This window comes from Danio rerio, chromosome 24 (assembly GCF_049306965.1).
Source record: "Danio rerio strain Tuebingen ecotype United States chromosome 24, GRCz12tu, whole genome shotgun sequence".
Classification (NCBI taxonomy): Eukaryota; Metazoa; Chordata; class Actinopteri; order Cypriniformes; family Danionidae; genus Danio; species Danio rerio.
The window spans coordinates 28,357,408-28,383,906 of record NC_133199.1 but is presented as its reverse complement, the minus strand read 5'-3'; the positions used below and the strand labels follow the sequence as shown (position 1 = coordinate 28,383,906).

Sequence of the window (26,499 nt, the reverse complement as noted above, 5' to 3'; positions counted from 1 at the left end):
GAATGTCTTATTTGTTTTATTTCGGCTACAATAAAAGCAGTTTTTAATTTTTTAAAAACCAATCTAAAGTCAAAATTATTAGCCCCTTTTAGCCTAATTAACCTAGTTAAGCCTTTAAATGTCACTTTTAGTTGTATAGAAGTGTCCTGAAAAATAACTAATAAACTATTAAACTATTATTTACTGTCATCATGGCAAAGATAAAATTAGTCAGTTATTAGAAATGAGTTATTAAAACTATTATGTTTATGTTTATTATGTGCTGAAAAATTTGTCTCTCCATTAAACAGAAACTGTGTGTGCGTGTGTATATATATATATATATATATATATATATATATATATATATATATATATATATATATATATATATATATATATATAATATTATTATTATTATTATTATTATTATTATTATTATTATTATTATTATTATTATTAATTATTTACATTTTTTTGGATTATAATTTTTCAATTGAGTTATGTGGAAGTTAATTCATCGAGCGCTGCAGTGTTTGGGTGTTTGTGGCGAGGCTGGCTTCATTCCCCTGGCACACAGAGATCAGCAGCTGCCAGAGTTTCAGGGCTTCAGCTAAAACAGTTTTTCCTCCCTGCCGATTGAGCATAATGACAGTGGGCTCCTGCAGGCCTGCATGCCAGCGTCTGCAGGTACAGCTCCAGCTACAGAGAACTTCCTCCGCACTTCACACTTGTTGATCCTGCCCTCTCCATCTGTCCATCATGGTGCCGGACCCAGGTCTTGGCATGCATGTGGCATGTCTGCTGCCAGGGGAAGGACAGAGGGATGAAAAAAAGAATGTAGGGCAGACGGAGTGTGACATTGTGACAGCAGACAGAGGTCAAACTCTGCATGCACACAACCAAGGCAGTCAGGCCCATTGCCAGCTTTCAGATATCAGGTCAATTTTTCATGTTCAAAAATAAATTTAGAAGTTCAGTTTAGGGCTGCACGATATATCATTTCAGCATCGATATCGCAATGTGTGCATCTGCCAGTCACATCACATAGATATGCAATGTTGGGTTGGGATTGTTGCTTTAATGTTGATGCAGAGTTTAACAACAATTGAGTGAAAGTTTATCATTTGCATGTTTTTAAGGCCTGAGAAAGATTAAAATATTCAGGCACAACAAATGTTACCAATTGGAAGCTTAATAAAGTATAATTGTATTGAATTTTCAATACAGTTAAACTTTGCAGTGTAATTTCTACATTTATTCATTCATTCATTCATTCATTTTCCTTTGGCTTAGTCCTTTATTTATATGGGGTCGTCACAGTGGAATGAACTGACAACTATTCCAGCATATGTTTTATGCAGCTATGGCCTATTGTATTTTTGGTCAAATAAATACAGCCTCAATCAACACAAAATCATCTTCTTAAAACTGCAAACTATAGTAACTTTCTGATCCCAAACTTAATATTTGTAGCCATTATTATTGCTTCGTTCTTCATTCTTAACAACAATGTTCACATCCTGTCCCAATATCATTAATATTGGCGCTGTGGCCCGATTCAATCATTCCTTTTCCTTTGGCTTAGTCCCGTATTTATATGGGGTCGTCACAGCGGTTTGTTTGTTTGTTGTTTTATGCAGCGGATGGCCTTCCAGCTGCAACCTAGTACTGGGAAACATGCATACACTCTTACATTTACACACACACTCATACACTATGGCCTATTTTGCTTACCCAGTCCACTTATAGCGCAACAAAGAAATACCAACTGGCTCAGCTTTGACTCGAACCAGCGACCTTCTTGCTGTGAGGTGACAGTGCTAACCACTGATCCTCTGTGTCGCCCATATTGTTATTATCCACTTTTTTTAAAATGTATTTGTTTCACATTATATCGTTACTGTAAATGTTACTGTCACCTGTTTTGAGTGATTTGTTCTGCAACATAGTAGATTTTTCTCAATTCACAACACACAAGTCAGACAACACTCAGCATCAATAGTACTACAAACAGCGACTGTCTTTTCTTATTGAGACTATGCAAACCAATAGCATAAGAGGTAAAAATGAACATTTAAACCTGTTTTTGCTTAAGGGACCCTATATCGAGAACCTGAGATACGGGTTTGAAATGAATGGAAAAAGGGATGATATATGTCAGTTATGGGTTGCACTTCCTGTTTTGGGAACTTCACATTATGGGTTTTACTTCCTGTTTAGGGAACTTAGTGAGGTATGTTGGACTTTGTGCTTTTAAATGTGTCTATAATGAAAATAATGGTATGATTGGTATTTTAATGTATCGTTTTGTTTTGTTCCTCCAGATGATTTTTTCTTAGTATTCCTGTAATGTTCAAAATACAATAATATTTCTGCAGAAAGACTAGTTTTGGGGTTGTTCACGGTCTGCTGAATGTAATTTGTTGGTTTTAATTAATAAGTTGCCTTTTATTATTGGGCCGATGAACTGTAAGGGGAATAGTGACACTTTGTTGTACTGGAGTTTTTAAAGCACGTGACGAATGTTTACAGATTATTGCATTAATTCACAGAAAACAACATGGGATGTTGGAAAAAGGTGAATGAGCCTCATCGATGCATTGTATGACTTTTTAATACTTAAAGTGACAGCGTCAGTAATTTCATTAAGCCATTAATATTGTTGGAAGATAATGGGGTTAATGATTCTGCATCATATTTGCAAAATGAAAGATTTATATGTATTGTAACAATGCTGAAAATGAAATAAATGAATAAATGTGGACAGTGGCTTAGCACTGTCGTCTCACAGCAAGAAAGTTGCGGTTTCGAGTCCTGGCTAGACCAGTTGGCATTTCTGTGTGGAGTTTGCATGGTCTCCCCGTGTTCGCGTGGCTTTCCTCTGGGTGCTCCCGTTTCTCCCACAGTCCAAACACATGCGGTATTGGTGAACTCGATGAACTTGGTTAACCACAGAGTATATTCGAGTGTGTATGGGTATTTAATTAATTTTATGATTTTCCCAGTACTGGGTTGTGGCTGGAAGGGCATCCGCTGTGTAAAACATATGCTGAAATAGTTAGAGGTTCATTCCACTGTGGCGACCCCTGAAATAAAGACTAAGCTGAAGGAAAAAGAATGAATGAAAAATAAATAAATAAATAAATGAAAGGTTGGATGGATGGATAGACGGATATTTTTAATAAATGAATAATTTACCAACCCCCTCCCCCCTTCTCAGTTCATTATCTATTGTAGTTTTCACACCTCTAGTTTGAAAAATTTGAAAAGTGGATGAGTCCAGCTTTATTTAGGTGGGAATGTCGAGTGGCTGAAGAGGGAAGGGTTTGCATGAAAAGGGGAGTTTCAGTACATGCACAGGTTTTGTTTCCATTTTCCCGCAGTGAGAACACCACTGCATGTGGACCCACATTTGTGGATTACAGTGGTTTTAATATATAAAAAGATATTTTTTGTATAATATAATATCATAAAATATAATAAAATAACAAAAAAACTGCTTTAAATAAGAACAAATAAAATTTGTAACTACATTCACTAATAAAACTAATATTTTAAGTTGAAATAATATTCCACAATTTTTCCTTTTTTTATTGTATTTTTGGTCAAATAAATGCAGCCTCAATCAACACAAAGTCATCTTCTAAAAACTGCAAACTACAGTATCTTACTGATCCCAATATTGGCACTGTGGGCCGACCTGTGTCCAAATCTTTCAATCTGTTTATGTTTGTGCTGTATGTTCAGTCCACACAATTACAGTGTCAATAATATGGTAGCAATCAGCAGCTCAGTTTTGATCTCTGTTCAGTTGTTATGTAAGATTGTGTGTCTGTGTGTGTTGTGTGTGTGTTGTGTGTGTGTGTGTGTGTGTGTGTGGTCGATCTACACACACGCATTCTCTGGATGAAAACTCAAAGTAAGCCGTGGTGGGATGACCTAGATAACTGAAGCTGAAATGCTGCTCACCCACATCATATTGCTTGGTGATTTATGCAGGATCGGCTTCTTTTTCCTTTTCTAATCATTGAGGATATCTGGAAAAAAATAAATATAATTAAAAATCTAAAACAGCGGCTTTCAATTTAGAGGCCACAAAGAATTTGTGATTTAATTTATATTTATTATAAACATATTATAGATGCATTTGCATGTAAGATTTGTGCAAGGCATTATGATAAAGAAGAAAAAATGTGAAATTATGTTTAGAAATTCATGATATTAAAAAAATTTGCATGAGTTGCAAAGTAAATTTTTGAGCAAAATTTGTGTGGAATATAATTGTTGTTTATTTATTTATTTATTTAATCAAATGTATTTTTAAATAGGCCTAATTATGATTTTATGGTTTTATTTATTTTTAGATTGTTATTAACTATAAAATTTTTAAAATCTGTCTCAATTATTTATTATATACAGTATACATAGTTTTTTGATTGTTATTTAATATAAAATATGCATTAATTATCATTATAATTATTGTTATTATTATTATTAGTATTCATTATTTTTTTGTTTATTATACAGTTATTTGAAGATTGTTTTGTCATATATGTTTTAAATAGACTTCTATTATTAACTGTGTTAGTGTTCTGTTTTTTATATGCAATTATTGATGAAATAATGGATATATAAATGTATGTGCACAACTTGTTTTTATTTATTATTAATTATTACATTGAAATAAAGATGTGTTGTTTTTAACACCGGTTGTATTAATTTATATGATTATTAGAACACTCTAAAGCATGCTGTGTTGTTTTAACCCAAATTTAGATCACATATTGACAAACTCAATCATTGGGTAAACTTTTTAATTAATTACTTTGTTATGTTATTTTATTTAATTTTTTGTGTTATTTTTTTATTTTTTATTTTTTTATTCTTTATTTATTTATTTATTTATTTTTTTGGCTTAGTCCCTTTATTTATCAGGGGTCGCAACAGCGGAATAAACCACCAACTTATTCAGCATATGTTTTACGCAGCGGATGCCCTTCCAGCCGCAACCCAACACTGGGAAACACCCACACACTCTTGCAATCACACTAATACACCATGGCCAATTTAGCTTATTCAATTTACCTATAGCACATGTCTTTAGACTGTGGGGGTAACCGGAGCACCTGGTGGAAACCGACGCGAGCACGGGTAGAACATCACACAGATATGCCAACTGACACAGCCAGGGCTCGAACCAGTGACCTTCTTGCTGTGAGGCAATCATGCCACCATAATCCCCTTTATTTTATTTTATTTTATTTTATTTTATTTTATTTTATTTTATTTAATTTTATTTTATTTTATTTTATTTTATTTTATTTTATTTTTGGGTCTTAATATTATATTATATTATATATAGAATAAATAGGTAGATGATAATTTCTATTTTTTAATTTATTTATAAAAAAAAAAAATCTGTATAAAAATTGCATATGTCCCTGAGTTCATTTTAAATTCCTCACTTGTGCTCTTAAACACACAGCAGTCATTACTGTGTGTGTGTGTGTTATGGGAAACCGTCTCTCTTCATTTGCCTTTCACTGTCCTTGTCACTCCCTCCATTTCCGCCTATTCTATCTTTCCATTCGTTTTCCTCCAATTTTCTGTCTTTCATGCTCTCTTTGTCATTCATCTCCAGCTACACAGTCACACACAATAGATAATGAAAGTCAAATAATATCTGTGTTTGGCAAAAGAAATTCACCAATTCAACCTAAACTGCACTGAATCTTCAATTAATCACTCCATAACGGGAAAATGGAGAGGACTTGAAATTGAAACCATTGAAAGTAATTAATGCGAGACACTAAAAAAACTGCTTTTTCATGCGCCTGTCGAATGATATTTTAGACTTTTTTTTCTTTTTTTTTTACATTTTACAAAGTGTCTAATGTAAAGACAGCACACAAATATATACTTATAAGTGTCTTGCTTTATCAGTTTGTGTATGTACTTTTCAAATACAGTGTCTTTTTTTCTTAAAATTAGTTTTTTCTTCGACACCAAAAATCTCTGATTTAGCAATGCTTACACTAAACTTTTAGGTTTATTCATGTCTATATCCTGTAGGTTTTTATATGGATGCATTCATACATACATATATCTGATTATATACAAAATAATATTCTACAAAAAAGTCAAAATTTTGTTTCTTTGGGGTTTTTTGTGTGGCTGTATTGACTAAATTATAAAAGTGAGTGATAAAAAGGATTCCATAATCACTGTAATATTTCAAAAAATCAAAGGGAAGGGGAAACATGTAAATAAGTAAATAGATAAATACATACATTTTGAACCCAACATTTCATTAAATAATATAATGCATATTTAATTAAATAATAACTCCTTTGCATATTTAAGCAACATTTTACATGTATTACATAAACCTGTAATACAAAACCTGAATTAATTAACAATTATAATATTTTAGATTAATAATAAATAACACTAGTGTCTATAAATACTGTCTTTGTGTTGACATGTGGAAATATGCAGTGCATGTTCATGTGAATGCATTCATGAATGTGTGTGTGTGTGTGTGTGTTTCGCATGCACTTGCGTGTGTGTCAAAGACAGTTTATAATGTTGCATATTAATCAGGCTGGGCTCCCTATGGCGGATCAAAGCCTTCAGGTTGAGATTTTCTGCCATTAATTTAGTAAGGATGTGGAAGAGGCGTTTAACCCTGCTGGAGCTGCCAAACACAGAGCAAATCAGTCAGTGTCCTTACCTTTACAGGCTCCTACAAACCCTGCAAATGCATCTTAAAGGGACAGTTCACCCCAAAATATTTTTTTCATTGAACACAAAATCCTTTTTTAATATTTCCCAAATGATGTTTAACAGAGCAAGGCAATTTTCACAGTATGTCTGATAATATTTGTTTTATTTTGGCAAGAATAAAAGCAGTTTATAATTTTTCAAAAGCCATTTTAAGTTAAAATTTATTAACCCCTTTAAGCAATTGTTTTTCCCGATAGTCTTTGACAGAACAAACCATAGTTATACAATAACTTGCCTAATTACAACCTGCCTAGTCAACCTAATTAACCAGTTAAGCCTTTAAATGTCACTTTAAGCTGTCTAGAAGTGTCTTGAAAAATATCTTGTAAAATATTATTTACTGTCATCATGGCAAAGATAAAATAAATCAGTTATTAGAAATGAGTTATTAAAACTATTATGTTTAGAAATGTGTTGAACAAAAATCTTCTCTCTGTTAAACAGAGATTGGGGAAAAATAAAAAGGGGGTCTAATAATTCAGGGGGGCTAATAATTCTGACTTCAACTGTATGTATGTATGTATGTATGTATGTATGTATGTATGTATGTATGTATGTATGTATGTATGTATGTATGTATGTATGTATGTATGTATGTATGTGTGTATGTGTGCATGTATGTTATGTATGTATGTATGTATGTATGTATGTATGTATGTATGTATGTATGTATGTATGTATGTATGTATGTATGTATGTGTGCATGTATGTTATGTATGTATGTATGTATGTATGTATGTATGTATGTGTGTATGTGTGCATGTATGTTATGTATGTATGTATGTATGTATGTATGTATGTGTGTGTGTATGTGTGCATGTATGTATGTATGTATGTATGTATGTATGTATGTATGTATGTATGTATTATCAAGGCAATTTTATTTGCCATTAAGACTTTCAAAATGATTTATTAAATTACATAATTTTCTTCACAATTGAATTTTTTGATGTTTCTGCTTCAGGATTTCACATTTTATTCAATGGTATTTGCCATTTCTTTGCATTAATTTGTGATATTTTGTAACAGTTAAGAATTTCTGAGTGAAAATTGTTTGAAAATTGCTTCAAATATGTTTTTTTCTCAGTATATAAATTTATGTGCATCACTTAGTTAGAAACATGCTGTTTTTGCTCTTTAATACCCAATAACTAATTTTATTTTATTTAAGAATTCAAAAATGTATTTATTGTTTACTTCAGAATATTCCATGTCTACTATATGTTTATTCATAAGGGTTTGCAATATTCAGTAATGATTTAAATCTATTTTTTGCCATTTCCTTATATTTTTTAGTGATATTTGTTAGCAATTTATGAGTGAAAAGTGTTCAAAAATTGCTTCAAATATGTATTTTTTTCTCTCAATAAATATTAGTGAATTTGTGTGCATTATTTAGTTAAACCGTACAGTTTTACTCTTTAATTTTTAAAAACTAATGTAATTTAATTACAAATTTTAGTAACTAATTTAATGTCCACTACATGATCATTTATGAATTATTTATATGACTATTAGTACATAATGTTATGCATATATACATAATTTCATCTTTTTTGACATTTATTTATACTTATAAGTGGTATTTATTTATTTAGTATATAAGTGATATTTATTATGAGTGAAGATTGTTCACAAATTGCAACAAATATATGATCTCTCTCTTTCTCTCTCTTTATATATTATATTATATATATATATATATATATATATATATATATATATATATATATATATATATATATATATATATATATAATAATTTATTTAATTATTTATTTTTATTACATGATTTTTGTTCATTATTTAGTTAGATAACATTCTATTTTTCTCTTTAATTTCCAACTGACTTAATTAATTTAATGTTCACTAACTGGTCTCCTATATGAATATTTGTACATAATATTATGCAATATTTTGTAATTAACTCAATCAATTTTTTGCCATTTCATTATACTTAATATTAATATGTATTAGCAATATACGAGTTTAAATTTCTTTTAAGGAAAATTGCATATTAGGTAATATTTCTTTGTATTTTCTATATTTAACAGACACATGCAGTTTTATATTGCAAACCCTTCAAAAATTCATGAATAAATTAAATATCTCTTGCTGTTTTTTTATTTATTTATAAAAATATAAAGCAAATTTTACTTAGAAAAAATTGGTCATAATTTTTCCAATATCTTTTATGACCCTTTGTGCCACCCAACACACATTTATTCAATGTATTCAACTCTTTTGCTTTGTTTGTGTTTATTATTTCAGGTTAAGCAGCAGAAAAGTCCTGCTGATTAGCAGTGCAGGTTCACTGGTGTAAATGAGGAATCTCTGATCCTGCTTGAGTCTATAATCTGCTTGCATGTTTACTGGCTAAAAGCAGGCGTGATGCTGCCGTGACCCAGGCTGATCCAGGTACTGTCCTTAAAAACACTACTGACACTAATGTCTTCTGACACACACGCTTCCCCCTGCCCTTCATGTTAAACGTGTACACACACACACACACACACACACACACACACACACACACAAATCTCCAAAGCCTGTGCATGTTCTCTTCAATGGAACTCCGTCTGTGAAAGAGATTTTTGCTGAGTTTAAATTGAGTTGAATTTATTGTTGTATGCCCCGCATAAATGAGTACACCTTAACAGATCTCATTTTTAATTTGATCCTTTTTTGGGATGCTGCACATTTTTTCTGTGTATTAAATAACAAATTCACATATATATTTTTTATTTTTATTAAAAAAAGACATTTATTTATTTATTTATTTATTTATTTATTTATTTATTTATTTATTATTTATTTATTTATTTATTTATTTATTTATTTATTTATTTATTCTTAAATATTATTCATTTATTTGTAGGGTTGAATTATTCTAAAGATGTCTGTTGACCACACTTGTTTAATTTTAACTGTTTAAAAATTGTTTATCAATATGCAGCAATGTTTATTGTGCATATTCACTGAGAAATGGATAAAGTTATTATTTTCAAAGGGGTTGGACTCTTTTATGCTGGAGACTATATTTGCATATGTGGATATAAATTCATGTTTGTACATTTTGCTTGTACTGCTCCTTTTCCACTGCTTTGGATTAATTTAAATAATACTTGCGTTAACGTTACATGTATTTACATATTTTTGATTGAATCTTTTTGTATTTAGATTTTTTTTTAGCAAACAAGGCAAATTATTTTTTTTTTCAAATGTACTGTATATACTATATAATAAATATATTATTATAATAAAAAAAATAATAAAGTGTATAATAACATTTTTATGAATTGTAATTAGTCTTTTAATGAATTAATTTGTTTAATTTAGCTTTTTATTTATTTATGTACCATTTTTGTTCTTATTTTTTATTTTATTTTTATTTATTTATTGTTTGTTTGTTTGTTTTTTAAAGCAGCGGGAGAGTATTTTTTATATCATTTGAATAAATATTTAAAGCTTTATAATAATTATAAAAATATTTATAATATTTAATAAATGAACAAATATTTATATTATTTAAGTACAAATAATAAAGTGCATAATAAAATTATATTGAAGTACTAATTAATCTACTAATAATTAATTAGTCTATTTTTATTCTTAAACAATATTATCAGACATACTGGTAAAATTTCCTTGCTGTGTTAAACATCATTTAGGAAATATTTTAAAAAGGAAGAAGAATTCAAAGGGGGGCTAATAATTCTGACTTAAACTGTATACACACACACACACACACACACACACACACACACACACACACACACACACACACACACACACACACACACACACACACACACACACACACAATTTATAATGTTTATTAAAATGTATGAAAAAATACTATATTTTTAATAATTAGTAAAATAATAAAGAGTATTATAACATTATAACGAAGTGCTAATTAATCTAATAAATTTTCATTTATTAAATTAAATAATTATTATATTTTTAATAATTAATTTGTCTATTTTGTTTTATTTATTTATTTTTGTTGTTGTTTATTTATACTGTTTGGTAAAGCTCTGCTGTTTCTAAAGCAGTGGAGGAGCATTATTTTATATAATAATAATGATAAATACACTATAACAAAGTATTAATTAACATTTTAACTAATTAATTCATTTTTTGTTTATTTATTTATTTTGTCTTTTTATACACCGTTTTAATTTCCTTTTTTTTTTTACAGTTTGGTTGGTTGGTTCGGAATTTAGTTTGGAACATATAATATGTATTAAATTTTTATAATAATAGAAGTGGCTGTCGGCTCTGCCTGTCTTCTTCTTCTCCTCTTTTGTCCTGTTTAGATCCTCGGAGCATCTTTTCCTATCTTTCCTTCCCTTTTTCTGTGCGGCAACACAGCCTGTTATTTCAAGGAAAGTGCAACCTTTGCCTTGGGCTTTAATTATGTTCAATTTGCCAAGCCGAGCCTGAAAAATTGAGAGGGTGAAAAAGCTCTATGACCTATTTATTAATGCTGCGTTGAGTCTGAAGCTGCACTGAGATCAGCACTGCATCACTCAACAATAACAGGCGTCTCTGGAGAACACGCTCTTCTCCACTGCAGGAATTCACTGCTCTATTATACACCGCCGGACACTTCATTGACTTGAGCAGCACTGAAGTAAATGACATTAGTTTTGTAGCTGAGTGTGAGCGGGATCTGCTGTGTGTTTTTGGAAATGGATGTTAAAAGGACAGAAGTATGTCTAATCAAATAAAACCTAATTATGTATATTATATAGACGGGATGTAGCCTATTTATAATTAGATATGTGTGTATTAAATAGAGTTTATATTATTTTTAGATAGTCATATCACCGTATTTAAGTTTTTTTTTTATCTTATGATGTGAATTAGTTTATTGTGTTTTGTTTTTGTTTCTTGTACAATTTCAGTGAGTCTACAATAAAAATCTCCCCTCCTCTGCTTTGGGTAATATGAAATGCGTATTTTTTGATAATTTTTTTCTGTTAGAAATGTATATGCATATACAGTGCTCAGCACAAATGAGTACACCCCATTTTGAAAATCAATGTTTTTATTCATTACTCAGTGAGTATAGGCAAAATACGCTCACTGGCCAGTTTATTAGGTACACCTTACTAGTACTGGGTTGGACCTTGTTTTGCCTTAAGACCTACCTTAATCATTCATGGCATAGATTCAACAAGATACTTTAAATATTCCTCAGAGATTTTGGTCCATATTGACATAATAGCATCACGCAGTTGCTGCAGATTTATTGGCTGCACATCTATGATGCAAATCTCTGATTCCACCACATCCCAAAGGTGCTCTATTGGATTGAGTTCTGGTGACTGAAAAGGCCATTTGAGTACAGTGAACTCATTGTCATGTTCAAGAAACCAGTCTGAGATGATGCGCTCTTTATGACATGGCTCTGCTGTTGGAAGTAGCCATCAGAAGATGGGTACACTTTTTTCATAAAGGGAGGAACATGGTCAGCAACAATGCTCAGGTTGACACAATGCTCAATTGGTACTAACGGAACCAACGTGTGCCAGGAAAATTTCTCCTACACCATTACACCACCCACATCAGCCTGAACCATTGACACAAGCAACAAGGCAGGATAAATATGCTTTCATGTTGCTGACTCCAAATTCTGACCCTACAATCCGAATGTTGCAGCAAAAATAGAGACTCATCAGATCAGGCAACGTTTTTTCAATCTTCTATTGTCTAATTTTGGTGATCCTGTGCGAATCGTAGCCTCCGTTTCCTGTTCTTAGCTGACATGAGTGGCACCCGTTGTGGTCTTCTGCTGCTGTAGCCCATCTGTCTTAAGGTTGGACGTGTTGCGCATTCAGAGATGCTCTTCTGCAAACCTCGGTTATAACGAGTGGTTATTTAAGTTACTGTTGCCTTTCTATTAGCTCAAACCAATATGGCCATTCTCCTCTGACCTCTAGCATCAACAAGACATTTGCACCTAAATGGTGTATTTTGGTGTATTTAATCAAAACAGATTTATTAAACAGATATATTTATTAAAATAATATTTAAGTCATTAAATATCTTTATTAATCAGAATTTTATTTGTTTAAATTCAAGCAAAACATGGTGAAAAAAATGACAAACTACAAAATTGCAACAATTTTTGTTTTTCTTGACTTTTTTTCTCTTTTTTTCCTTTTTATTTAATATTCATTTCTAACATATTCATTTGGGTGTATTTATTCTTGGATCATTATTGAAAGATATTTTGTTAGATTGTCTTCAGATTTGGCTTTAGTACTGATTAATCTGATGTACAGTATATGCACAGATAAAATATTCTTGTTTAGTGTCTTATTTAAAATATTCATTTAAAATATAAATTTGCGAAGGGTAAACTTCTGAGGAGTGTGTGTATTTGTATGTATTTGTGGGCTTTGTAATATCTTAAAAAGATCTTAAACAAAGACAAAATATATAAGTGAATTTTGTATTTATATATTAATTTAATGATAAGTAAGTGTTTAATGAACAATATTATTTATGGTTAATAAAAAGCATGTATAACATAAAAACAAAGTAGCACATATGTTTTAGTAATTAATAAATAATTAAATAAATAAATCATATTTATTATTTGTATTGTGTTTTTATTATTTGAATTTATTGTATTTTCTTGTTTGGTTTAAACCAACAGATCAAAAATGTAAATAATGATAAATAACATTTGATAATGCTGAATAAACATAATAAAATGTAAATAAATTGTTAAAAAAAATTACATAACATGTGTATTTATTGTATACAAATAAATACATATTAATATAAATAAATGTATTGTATTTATTGTGTTATGTTTATTGGTATAGTCTTTATTATTAAGAAATCATTTCTTAAATTTCCACATAAATTGATTTTGTTTTTTGTTCCATATACTGTGTTTTTACACCCTGCTTTGTCTAAAGTGCTGGAATACAGGCTTCTTTGTGTGGATACAGAAGCAAAAGCATGAATGATTTATGGCTGATTCTGAAGGTTTTCCCAGCCTCTGCTTCAGCCCTACAGCAGACAGAAACACTACACTCCTACTTTTACAGCTTCGCTCATTTAACAATTAACCCAAATAGCGGACATGTCTCAAGAGAAGGAAAGAGAGAAAAGTCATCTGTTTATCATATCATGCCTGGTTTTGTATTACTCTCATTATTTAAGTGTGCAATAATGTTCACACGTGTGTGTGTGTGTGTGTGTGTGTGTGTGCGCTGAATTCATTGTCATTTCACCTTCCTTTCTCCATAACAAACACATCTTCTTCACAATATGACTGTGTGGGAAAGATGTTATCAAGGTTATGTTCAGCATGATTTATGTAACTTTATTTGCAGAGAAACCACTTAAACACTTATATGCAAATAGGATGCTTTTGTTATTACATTCACTGTTTTTTCCACAGCACATACATTTACTGGTAACAGTAAAATGTGTGTAGTTATAATGGTTAGCGAGAATTGGAGTGGAGAATGTCTAATATGTCCAACCCAGGCTCATTCTGAAAGCGTACCACTATATACATTTCTGGAGAGCGCCAAATACGTCCCAGGAGCTACATTTTTTTGCAGTTTTTGTTATCATGAGTCCACCAGAGGCCTCTGTCGACTGACTGATTGACCGATCGACTGACCCACTCTCTTCCTTTCCTAAACCAAACCAATAGTGTTTTCAAAAGCACTGATTGTCATGCCCACCGCCCTCCCTAAACCCGACCAACAGTTTTGAAATGCAATCAAGAAAAAAAAAAAGCAACTTGGTTTTTATGTTTTCAGATTTTACCACATTTTCACCCTGTTATTTACTTGTTTATTTTTATTTTTTGGCTTCTTTTTTTGTCTTCCGGAACTGTTCTTTGCCGAACTCAAACCTCGTCATCATCTTCTTTCTGCATCTCAAGTCCATCGACGTACATGGCGAGCTAACTGGACAAACTGGTAACAGCAGGAAAGCCGTCCACAGGGAGGTAAGCAGTCAGCTGGTAAGTGCGAAAAGGGACCACTGTATGAACAGTACATAGTAAGGTGATTAAACTTAACATTTTAATTGGGCTGTTTCTTAATAGAAGCCCTGCCAAGTTTGATGTCTCTAGAGCCAAATCTGTAGCGCCACCACCAGTTTAGATTTTCAATCTTTTTATCTAGAAATATTTCATTTAGTAAATATGACTCTTCTGGTTCTGAACAAAGTCAACAGCTTACATTGAAAATACAATATTCCATTTCATATACTACTTTAAAAAACACATGATCATTCTGAAAATGTAGCTCTATATACATTTATGGATATCATGAATTATGTAGCCAGAAGTATGTATGGCTGCATTTTATTTTTTAAATGAATGCTACAGGGCAGTATGACACCTTTCCTTTTCGCACTTACCAGCTGACCGCTTGCCTCTATATCAGGGGTGTCAAACTCAATTCCTGAAGGGCCGAAGCCCTGCACAGTTTAGTTCCAACCCTACTCCAACACACTTACCTGTAGGTTTCAAACAAGCCTGAAGGACTCAATTAGTTTGATCAGGTGTGTTTAATTAGGGTTGGAACTAAACTGTGCAGAGCTGCGGCCCTTTTGGAACTGAGTTTGACACCTGTGCTCTATATGGACTGTTTTCCCACTGTTACCAGTTTGTTCAGTTAGCTCGCCATTTACGTTGGTGGACTTGTGATGCAGAGATGAGATGACCACAATGACGGGGCTTGAGTCCAGTGAAGAACGGTTCCAGAAAGCAGCTAAGACAAAAACAGAAGCCAAAAAATAAAATAAACAAATAGGTGAGAATGTGGTAAAACAAAAACTGCAAAAAAGCGTACCCCCTGGGACATATTTGAAGGTCTCCAGAATAGTGGTATTAAAACCACTTTGTAAGACAACGTGTTGCAGAGCTTTTTGGGTTGACTTAACGTAAATCGAGTCAAGTGCAGAACTTGGATTAAAAGTTGAATCAACTCAAAAAAGATGTGTAGCAAGTTGCATTATTTTAGATTGAATTAACTTTTTTTACATTTATTTTTTACTAATAACTTTTTGGATTCTCTCTCATGCCTACTAAGAGGATGCTAAGTGAACAGCATGTCCCTCATTTTGAATTGTGGCAAAATTTGCCAAATCTTTTGAATGATTTACCATATTGGAACAAAAACTGGTAGGGATCATCAACACTAATTCCCAGGGGTAAATTAGGATTTTAAACACAGTGCCACCTAGTGTTCCAGAAATTTACGATTATATAGTGCTTATACTGTACCTTTATACTGTAAATTTTTGTCTTTATATTCCTTTATTTATAATGATTCAAACAATACTTCATTTGCATTTTTCACTGATACTCCTATAAATCTTCTTCAGTTTTGTCTTAATTGAACTCAACTATGTTTGGACCATGATAAAATAGAATTTCCTACCATCACTGTAAAATACAGAACTGGGTTCCACACAATTCCTTCATTTTGTCCCAACACAAATTGATTAAGTTAACTTAATTGTTTTTATTATATTTTTATTATAATTGTTGTTTAGCTAATATTGTTTATATTAGCTTAGTAATGTAATCTGAGCCTATTGTCTATAGCATAAGCTAATGCTTGTGTGTGTTTCTTCTTACAGTACGTTGAAAAAAGTGACTTGCGATATGTTTTGCCACTAAACAGAAAGTTGCTGGTTCGAGTCTTGTGGGAGGGTGACAAATAAAATGTGTAATAGGACATATAGTGTGACGTTTCCTCATCAACTCAGCTATTTTATCTATCTAACTTTAATCGCTCATGACTGTCATTGTTACTTTTAGCTTGAGTCTTAATTTTGAGTGGAAACATACACTTTTAAAAAATGCTGGGTTCCACGCAATTCCTTCATGTTGTCCCAACACGAATCAATTAAGTTAACTTAATAGTTTTTATGAATTTAATTAGATTAAACATAAAGCAATTAAGTTGACCCCCCAAAACGGAGGAATTGTGTTGATTCAGCTTATTTTAGGTAAAAAGTTTGACCAAACAGTACAAATCTTTTTTTGAGTAGTTACACCATTATCTTCCACTAAAATGCGATCAAATTTCTACATACTGGTGTTCCTTCACTGTTGAGTGCTATTGAAGACAGTATTACTTTTGTTGTATCAAATTTCCCAACAATGATAATAATGTGAAATATTTCTAGTGCACTAAATCAGCATATAAAATGGTTTCTTAAGGATAATACATCTCTGAAGGCACAATTATTGATGCTAAAATGTCAACTTTGCCATCACATGTATAAAATACACTTATAAATGTATTAAAATGACAAGCAGCAATTTTAAATTAAAATGATCAAACAAATGTAGGCTCGGTAAGCAGAGACATTGACAAAACATTTGAAAAGTCTTTCTAACACAAATGTACTATTTCTGCAATAAATCTGGATTCTTTCTGAATGAGGTATAAAGACAATTTAAACTGCAAATTAGCCTCCGTAGATTTGAAATGGTGAATAATAAGATAATCTTTCATGGTTACAAATAAACAAATGCTAATATCGCCCAATTATTCCTGACAATAAAGACTTCTTGCATATTCATATTTGGTCCAAAACTGCCGCAAGAACTAACAATTTGCATATGCATACAGTTATATAAATTCTAATGGGTCATTGAAGATGAAGTTCTTTCTAAAGTTTTGCAGAATAATAAATGCTTTCCTCATCTAATCTTTCCTCCTCAGAATTAAAGGCCATTTATGCCAAGAATGATTTCTATAAGCATTCACACTGTGGATTAAAGGTTTCATTTCAGCAACTGGTATTAAACTTTTTTATTTATTTTTTTTACTTCAATGCCAGTAGACTATAGAAAAATGTATTTTATGCTTTTTTATCCTTACTGTTATCAACAAAGCCTGTTATAATTATAACTATATTGCTAACAGTATTTACTCCTAAATATTATAAATATATATTAATGTGTGTGTGTGTGTGTGTGTGTGTGTGTGTGTGTGTGTGTGTGTGTGTGTGTGTGTGTGTGTGTGTGTGTGTGTATATATATATATATATATATATATATATATATATATATATATATATATATATTATATAATTATTTTTTTAAGTCATGGCACCCTCAGTAGTGATAAAAAATATTAAATTATTGCTAATTATTTATTAAATATTTTAAATTATTTATTGCTTATATTAGCTAAGTGAAGTTTATTCATAAACTAATTTCGAGAGGATCACGTGCTTATGATTTATCACGTCCAGTCTCGTATTTGCTAATCACTAATCTTCCAATCATATGAGCCCTAAGGCACCATAAATAGCCTCAGTTTTCAGTTCACTTTATCTTCGTTTGGAAGAAACCCCCCTCCTCCCCTATTCTCCTCCTTTACCTGCGATTGGGCGGCACGGCGGTCCAGTGGTTAGCACTGTGAACCACACAGCAAGAATACTGCCGGTCCTAGTTTTATAGGACCGGTGAGTGTTTCTGTGGGGAGTTTGTATGTCCTTCCCGTGTCCGCGTGGGTTTTCCCCGGGTTCTCCGGTTTCCTCCCACCATCCAAAGACATTCAACATACATAACAATCAAGCTTGTCTAATTCCTTACGTTCCCTTAGCTACAGCAGCAGGGGAGTTCTGAGATCCACCGAGCTCGGGCTCCCTTCTTGCTCTGCCAACGGGAGGAAGCCCCGGGCTCGAGGAGCCCTTGAGCTCGGGGCTCTCTCCCGGGACAGCATGCCAAATAAGCTTTGTAAATCATCAGCTAAGTGTGAACTCTTGAAAGGTTGATTTAAAGGTTGATTCATTTTTGCATGCTTTGACAACTGTCAGTTAAGTCATTTGTAAATTTAAACATGACATTGTGATACAGCAGAGAAAATAAGTATTGAACACGTCACCATTTTTTACAGAAAGCATATTTCTAAAGCTGCCGTTGACTTGACATTTTCCCTGGATGTTGGTAACAACCAAAGAAATCCATATATGCAAAGAAAAATCTAATTAATTTAAAAATTAAGTTATGTGTAATGAAATGAAATGACACAGGGAAAAAGTATTGAACACATGAAGAAAGGGAGGTGTAGAAAGGCAGTGAAAGCCCTGACAGCAACTGAAATTTCTCAGTAGTTCTTCAGCAACCCTCTGCCCTTCCTTAGTGTAAATTAATATCAGCTGCTCGAGTCCAACATCTACATTACCGGGAAGAAGAAGAAGATGAAACCAGGGTGGACATTTCAGCAAGACAATGATCCAGAAACACAGCTGAGGAAACTCTCAAACTTTTTCAGAGAAATAAAATCAAGCTGTAGGATGGCCTAGCCAATCACCTCACTTGAATTCAATAGAAAATACTAAGTAAAGATCAGATTTGATAAGCGAGACCCACAGAACCATCAAGATTTTTTTTAAATCTGTGAAAAACCCACCCCTGAGCAATTCATGTGACTTTATTCTCCATATGAGAGACGTCTTTAAGCTGCCATCACCAAAGAAGCTTTTTATATAGAGTAATAAATACACTTTGGTTGTTCAGTATATTATTCTTGTGTCATTCCATTGTTATTACACATAACTCAATTTTCAGATTTATTGTTTTATTTTATTTTTATGTTTGTTTAATTTGGGTTTTTACCAAAATCTGGTTTAATTCCATGTCAACAGTATTTTTAGAGATATTATTTCCAGGAAAAAAAAAAAAAAAACATGTGTTCAACACATTTTTCCCTCAATGTATCTTTATGACATCTTCATATAAACAAAAACATCCTAACATGTCTTTGTCATGACAAATTGACATCATGAAGAAGACAACATAAATTGTCATAAATCTGTCATAAACAAGATTGCCATGAGGCCATTAAAATTGTGTCATTCCTTTTTTCTGATCCCTTTTCTCAGTGGAACAATCTGAGTTTGTCATTAAAATGTATTTAATAACATTTAGTAACATTTTGATGACAAATACATGTTTTACAACAGTAAAGAAAAATAGTTCAAGAAAAATATTATTGATGCTTCTTTTAAATTTATGAAACAGTTCTAACAGCCTCATTACAATGATGTTTATTACAGATTTATGACAAATTGTTGTCTTGAAAATGTCAGGTTGTCATGACAAAGACACTGACAAAATCTGTCAAAGAAAAAGACAGGTTATGATGTATTTGTTTATGTGAGGTTATCATAAAGACATCTCAAATTATGTCAACTTTATTTTAAATGACATACTGTAACTAAGCGAATAGCACTTAATGACAGTTATCATAAGCATGGATAAAATCTCCCTCATATACATCCCATGATTATAAAGGTTTCATGACAGTCTTATGAACACTCCTTCAAGCGATGTTACCATTTTTTAAGTGGTGCTCGCTGCAGAGCCATTTGAGGAGAGCTGAGCTCCAGCGAGGGGGAGCTTAAGCTTGAGCTCCACCTTTTTTGCACTTCTACTACGAGTGATGTCACTGGGGGTAGGGTTAGGGGTGGGGTTGGTGTACGCATTAAAACAGCTTACAGGAGGAGGAGCGACAGCTCATGCTCCCCCTCGCTGGAGCTCAGCTCTCCTCAAATGGCTCTGCAGCGAGCACCCTCTCCCATTTTTTGATTGGCACTGATTGTTCCATTGTAGAACATTTAAAACCCATGGAACCTTTTCAGTGCATAAAAGATTCTTTATATTGGAAAGAGATAATTTATATTTTTTAAATGTTCTTCATACAGAGATGTTTCTTTAAATAGCTGAAAGGTTGTGGAACAGACTGGTCATCATATTTGCAGCAAGAAATTGTCTTGACCTCTAAAACCCAGGCTGATTGTGACAAGTTACAAGATATTGACGCTGTTTCCATCCATTATTAACATGTAGCTCATAATGACACTCTCCAATAGCTTCATTTATGGTTATTGTTTACTTTCGTTTGGAGGATAGACAGATGTAGCGCTGCTATATTTAAGCATCATTACACTGGTGGAGAGTAGCTCACAAGAGCTTCACCTGCAATTCCAGTTAATCGCTTTGTATTGATCTTTCTGATGACGATGTATTTGATTGTGTTGTGACAGAAAATGTCACGACGCTATAATCTTTGTTGGTGCTGGCAAAGAGCTTTCAAATAGACTCACAACACATTTAAGGCTTATTGTGTCACAATATAAAGAGCGAGTGCATCACTAATGCAATTTGACTAGTCTGTGCAATTGTGTGGAAGAAGGTAGTGCATTTTCGTGGGCGGGGAGAAGCTTTTAAACTGTCACCTCAACTATCTTCCCTCCAGAGAGGAAACCTTTTAACTGGAATTGTCCTCCTAAGTTCTCTAATGGTAATAGTGCGTGCCTCCATAATAAGGTCGTTGGATTTTCACCCGCTGATAAGCATTTTTCTCATTCTTTTAAAGTAGAGGTATTGATTGAAGGATGTGATTGTAAAATAAAGTCAGTTGTTGTAGAACACTGTCTTCATCTGTCTAATAGCTTGATTAAAAACAAAAAGCAAATAAATTATTTACACTAAACACCCGTGACACCGAGACGTTTTTTTGCTTGCGTTTTCCAACAACGTTTAACGCCTTGTGACTAAATAAACGGCGTCAATGTGAGCGTGCACACCAACACGCAAAATGCCAGGCGTAAAAGCGTCATTTTTAAACGAGCATGAGGCATTGTTAAAAAAATGACGCTTTTACGCCTGGCATTTTGTGCGTTGGTGTACACGATCACATTGACGCCTTTTATTTAGTCACGAGGCGTTAAACGTTGATGGAAAACGTGAAAAAAAAATGTCTCTGTGGGCACTGGCCTTCATGTTTATTTTTTTGTTGAAAACCTTCTTCACCAATCAGGTTGGCCCTTTTGTTCACGTGCACGGAGATGCCGAAGTTACAGTAAACAGCACTTGGAGGCACTCAAGCGCAAAACTGTCAATGCAAGCGCACATTGAAGAAGATGCCCAATGGCAATATGAACGTAAAGCTGCTTGTTGCACTGGTGAACAATAATAATTTCTTCATCGCTAGAGCTGGAGCTGCTACCTGAACGATCCATAACAACAAGCATTTCAACTTTGTCTTCTACTTCTGTGTTATAAGCGGGTATTAGAAGCTTAAAGTTGTGTAGCGCAAATCTAATGTCAAGTGATGAGTGATTTTGCATACTCTTCTGCTCGACGTCAGTGAAAATCGCTTGGGTTTGAATCTGGAAAAACGTCTTGAAAAACGCTGATGATAAATGCAAATGAAAAGCGTCCCGGTCTGTACGGGGTTTAATGTTGTTTCAAATCTACATTTTCTTGCTGTTTTTCATGCTTTCTTTCCATGTCGTTACAGCAAGAAGGAAACTGCTTGAAGCTTTTAACCTTAGATAAGAATAATGTATAGAGTGTGAAAAGGTATCTGCCCCTTACTGACTTATTTATTTATTTGTTTATTTTGCATGTTTGTCACACTATAATGTTTAAGATCATCCAACAAATTTAAATGTTAATCAAAGATGGATCAAGTAAACACATCATGCAATGTTCAAATTAAGGTTATTATTATTATGTGAAAACTAAAGGGCGGCAGTGGGTAGCACATTTGCCTTATAGCAAGAAGGTCACTGGTTCGAGTCTCGGCTGGGTCAGTTGGCATTTCTGTGTGGAGTTTGCATGTTCTCTCTGTGTTGGCGTGGGTTTCCTCCGGGTGCTCCGGTTTCCTCCAAAACATGTGGCACAGGTGAATTGGATAAGCTAAATTGTCCATAGTGCATGTGTGTAAATGAGTGTGTGTGGGGTCATCCTCTGCGTGAACACATGCTGGATAAGTTGGCGGTTCATTTAATGCCATCAATGACTAATTAAAGAACTCCAATTGACTCTAAATTCCAATTAACTCCAACAGAAATAATGGCATTATTTGGTTTCCAAACGGCTGTCTTTTAGTGTGGTAAGCATTCCAGTTCTTATGTTCATCCCACTGGAAATTTGGTCTTTGCCATCTTTAAAAGTTGTGAAAATGGTAAAGAAGGCTAAAGGTTTAATGTCTAAAATGCTGTATCATGCATGTCAGACCAGTAGTTGGCGATGTTACGGTGTCAAGTGTTGCGCACATATGGTCCTGTAGTCCACCATTGTTGTTCATTCATTCATGTTCTTTTCGGCTTTTTGCAGTTTTAGCTGAGACAATAATTGTCTCTTCGTTAAGCTCTGCCCTCCTTAGTTGCTGTTGTTATGTCATCAAGCTTTCGTGCCTGGCACGCCTATTACAGTATGCACCGGTGTCAGACATTGCCAGGATTATAATTAGTAATTTTTGGCGAACAGGTGAGATATCTGAGAAAGCCAAACAATAAAGGACTGCAGTATCCATTACAGGGGTGTATTCAAGACATTATACGCAACCAATTAGAAAACAAATTGGTCAAAACTGAAGCTAAAGCTCAGCCGCCTCAAACGCTGACCATGCAACAGCTTAGTTCATGCACAGCAATAGAGGTGAAATGTAAAAATAATCTGATAATAACAACATAAACTGTGATTTTTCTTTTTTTAACCAAAAAGCCTGATAGACTATTGTTGTGCAATGAAATATAGCGTTACTTTCCGGCAAGGAAATACACATGGGCAGGGCTTCTACATAATTCATTTATAGAGCAGCCAGAAAGGGGAAATTGATGGATTTATGCCAAATAATAACATCATTGACCCATAAAATTTTCACTATACTTGTGTGCTTTTTTACAGTTTCTGTTCTAATTTGCACTTAAGTGGGAAAAACTATATAAATTGATATGCAAATCAAAGTATAAATAGCAGAAGTGAACAAATAGATTTTCCCTACCAGCAAATATTAATCCAACACCAAATATAAAAGCACTAACCCACTATATTGTCGTAACCAATGACTAAATCTCCAAAAGACCTTCAAAAACATCAGTGAATTGTAGCTCTGACATGGACATGAGAGATATAAATGACTGAAAAACTGCTGCGGGTGAAGTATATTAATCGGAAGTGCTCAGTTTGTGATCATATCTCTGTTTTGTTATGTTGATATATATAATCTTAATATTCCTAGCTTGAAACAGATGGAAATATGACAGAACGTGCTGCTTTTACAGCTTTAAAAAGAAAAAAAAATTGCACCTCATCCAATTTTTTTGCATAGCAGGTATCAGGTTTGCACAATCTATATGCTTGATGCTTTGACTTGTTTTCCTCACGTGAAAGCTTGACAGACCTCCTGCTCGTAGCTAAGATTGCTATACCACGTTTGGTGTGTGGAGGTTTTTAGGTGTGGCTTAGCGAAGGGTCAATTGCATCAGCCGACTCTTATGTTATCATTCGATTAAATGGGCGTTATCAGTGGTTATCAGCTGATATATATGGGCTAATAGGGGCCTTCTGCGCCTACTAGTAGGCTCAGAAGGCTGTTATCATCCATCCAAATGGTTAATAGCCGGCAGCTAGCTCTCTGCAACTCTCACATGGTCGCCCACTGAAGCTAAGCAGGGCTGCGCCCGATCAGTACCTGAATGGGAGACCACATGGGAAAGCTAGTTTGCTGCCGCAAGTGGTGTTAGTGAGGCCAGCAGGGGGCGCCCAACCTGCAATCTGTGTGGGTCCTAATGCCCCAGTATAGTGAAGAGGACGCTATACTGCTCAGTGAGCACCATCTTTCGGATGAGACGTTAAACCGAGGTCCGACTCTCTGTGGTCGTTAAAAATCCCAGGATGTCCTTCGAAAAGAGTAGGGGTTTAACCCCGGCATCCTGGCCAAATCTGCCCACTGGCTTCTGTCCATCATGGCCTCCTAACCATCCCCATATTCAGTTGGCTTCATCACTGTCTCCTCTCCACTAATAAGCTGATGTGTGGTGTGTGGTGTGCAGTCTGGCGCAAAATGGCTGCCGTCGCGTCATCCAGGTGGATGCTACACACTGGTGGTGGATGAGGAGATCCTTAATCAGATAGATCACATATGACTGCGGTCAGAAATTTACAAGATTTATTTATATTATGTATTAAATTTCCTATTAATTGTATTTTATTAACATCTAGCCCTACCCCAACCCTAAATTAAACCGTCACAGTAATGCAAAAACAAATCTGGATTTGGAGTCTTCCTTAATAGTATAACTGATTAAGTGTGGATGTGGATGGATGAATACAGCTTTCATAGTCTAGTAGGCACGGAAGGCCCCTACTGGCCTAAATTTGCTGATCAGCTCATAACCACTGATAATGCCCATTCAATCAAGTGATAGCATTCGAAGCGGGTGATTGTATAGCCTTCAAAAACATGCACTTTGAAGCACAAAAAAAATGGCACTCAAAAAAAAAAAAAACTGCCATATAAAATAATTACCTAAATTCATAAAGTTTTTTTTTTTTTTTTGTCAAAACTGTGTTATTTCAACGCCCCACTTTTGCAATACATTGTATGATGCTTTTTTGACATCTTTGTGTTCTTTTTCCCAAGCATCTTTCTCCTTTTATCGAAATGGTATGGAAAAGACTCCCCAAGATATTTATCAGAACTTCTCCTTTTGTGTCGCACACAAAAAAGAAGCCCCCCCCCCCAAAAAAAAAATAAAGTGAGTAAATGATGAAAGAGTTTTCATTTTGGGTGAAGGATTCCGTTAAGCCTGAGGGAGATGAGGTGTCAGCCGTGATTCACAGTGGCTCCTTTTATCAATTTGTTTATTTCCACTTCTTGTTTCTCAATCTCGCTTGGAGAATCACTGGAAAGTATACAAGCCATGTCGTTTGTTTTGATTTTTCTTTTCTTTTTGTCCTCCCTAAAATACTTGGCAACCCGTACAGCTCTTTATCAACTTATTTGTTTATTTATTGGAATACTTCGCAATAAAAATTCCACGTAATTATACAATATATTTAATTAAATCAATTTACAAAATGCTCAAGTTTGTTTATTTACACGTTCAAGTTTGTTTACTTTAAAGAATGAAATTGTTATTAGCCGCGACACAGTAGATGCGCCTGCGTCTCACGCGCCGTCCATGAATAATGTATAGGGGGCCTTGGGCTATAGATTGGGTGTGAATATTCATTAATTTGTTTGCCCTTTGGGAGGTAATGCATATTCAAACAAAAACGTGCCTAAGCCCCTGTTTGCCAACTTGTCTGTCCGGGGTTTGTGCAAGTCGAGTGTCTGTCCCTCTTAGCAACTTTACAAGGACGTCACGTCAACTTGCCTAGTGGGTAAATGGTTTAAACTCAGATTAGTTATTTGACATAAGGACGCCAGCTAGCTGTTTAAGTGCTAAATCACTGTAGTGCTGGAAATCCTATTAGCGAGCCGGACAGAATCAGCACTGATAGGATGCAGGAGTCCAGATTAATAACCCTCAGAATAGCCAATCGCCTTCAAAACTTGGACTGTACCAAACAAACAAGTGTAGAGCTGACTTGGTATATAGTACACTGGTCCAAAATAATGTCCTCTCCGGTTGCAAATGAATTGAATTGTGTTTGACAGACTGATGGACTTCATCAGGGTTCATGTTGTGGCTGGTCAATTTTACACTGTAAGCCCCTGCTGGTTGATGTTGTAATTACAACATCTGTCTTCTAAAAAAAAAAGTAGCCATTCTAGCTGAACGAAATGTCTTATTATTAATTAAATATCAGATAAATATAAAATATTATTATGCAAATTTTGTATTAAAATACCTTTATTTATTTTTGGATTTCTTTATTTTTACGTTTAAAAATATTTGGCATGCCTAATTATTGCG

General features: G+C 33.6%; 1 long non-coding RNA gene across 2 annotated transcripts in view; it reads left to right on the top strand.

Moving 5' to 3' along the window:
- Nucleotides 1–26,499, top strand: part of LOC108181550 (uncharacterized) — a 175,769-nt gene that overhangs the window by 23,203 nt on the left and 126,067 nt on the right. For both annotated transcript variants that reach the window (XR_011008647.2, XR_012399401.1), the window contains exon 2: nt 9,040–9,186. This is a non-coding gene — a long non-coding RNA (uncharacterized lncRNA). The remainder of the gene's footprint in view (nt 1–9,039; nt 9,187–26,499) is intronic.